Source organism: Halyomorpha halys, unplaced genomic scaffold, assembly GCF_000696795.3.
Source record: "Halyomorpha halys isolate HHAL.00 unplaced genomic scaffold, Hhal_1.1 Scaffold18.1, whole genome shotgun sequence".
NCBI classification, from domain to species: Eukaryota; Metazoa; Arthropoda; class Insecta; order Hemiptera; family Pentatomidae; genus Halyomorpha; species Halyomorpha halys.
In genome coordinates, this window is record NW_027114407.1 from 2,292,495 (window position 1) to 2,294,149 (window position 1,655).

Genomic DNA, 1,655 nt, shown 5'->3' on the forward strand with positions numbered 1-1,655 from the left:
TTGTATAGAATAGGATACTTACATTAGCATACTTTTTCATTTATTTGACTATGTTTTTTTCCAATAAACATTTAGGAATTGATTCAATTGATTGGATACAATTGTGAAGTTGACAATTTTAAAAGAATATTAAATTATAGAAGCTGAAGAGTGGGGCCCAGTTTCTCTGAAATGTTTAATAAAAAAATAAATGAATTTAGCACTATTGTGTTTTAATTTTTTACTAGAAGGCAGGATAAGAGGATTAACAAAAATGTTTTTAATGAAGAGAAGATAGTTGAACGTGGATAATATATATGAGGAGAAGATGGTTGGGGGCGCGGTCAGAGAGTAGCAGAAATAAGTTAAAACATATTTTAACTTATTTGTGTCATTCTCTTACTGCACCCCAAAACATCTTCTCCTCATATGTAAAAAACATTATTATGTTTAAGATTTAAAAAATAACCAAGGTTAAAAAAAAAGTACTGAATATCTATGAGTGATAGGTACTTTTTTTTGATTTTTTTTATGAGAAAAATCATTAATTACTTTATCAGTGATAAAGCAATCAGTCCATCTTGAATTAATTGTACTTCTCAGTTGATTCTTACTAGTTTTAACAGTATTATTGTAGGAGTAAATAGGCTCTGTGTATCGTGTGGCTCATGGGGTGATGATACACTCCTAATAGAAAGAGTTTTTGCCCTTCATAACATCAATGAAAATTTTAGCTTTATTGCATAATATCATTACTTATTAGTATGAAGACTTCTTTAACTCATCATAAAAGTTTTCTTTATTATTTAAATGAATATTTTGTTTATTCCCTCTAGTATTGTGAGCCTCTGAGCCGGGCCCCTTAGTGGACAATCTGTCCTTGTCATTTATACTATGTTAACATGATCTAAATTGAACTGAGTTCACAAATACAATTAAATCTTCTAAACATACTTGAACTTAAAAAAGAAAGAAAGTGTATTTAACAAAAATAATTAAAAGGGATACAACTGAACTACTAATGGATTATGAAACTGTTACGGCTGTTATTATATTTGGCTCATTATTCACTATTTGGGAAAGGGAAGGATATGCATAAAGTCAGGAAAAAAATCGTGATGCTAGAGATTCTACTCTATAGCCTTTCTATAAATGTTCCTTTTTGAGCTTCTTGAGCTCCATAAGATAAATATCTTTGCAAATATTGACTCCAGTAAAATTTGTTCTTTTGAGCTTGATGGATTAATAACCTGTTTTTTTTTTGTTTTTTTTTTGCAAATTATACTAGAGTACATGTACAATAAGTTAACATCTTTGATTCAAAAACATAATACAATTGTAGTTAATATTAACGAATAAAACTCTAAATTTAAATTTATATATAGTAGAGTGCTACCAATGGGTAGTTGTTCTACATGCCTCCATTTTAACTAAGATCATATTTACCATATGTATTATGTAATATACAGTTATAAATTTCAATAAAGATATTAAAAATTTTTTTATATATATATAAGTTGACTGTAAAACTTAAATATAAGAAGATGATCAGGATTGCGGTAAAAAAAGAACGAATAGTTGTAAACAAATAGTTTACAAAAGTTTATACTTTGAATGGGACAGATAAATAAGAACTCATTTAAATAAAATATATTCCTTTGGAATTTATCTTCAAA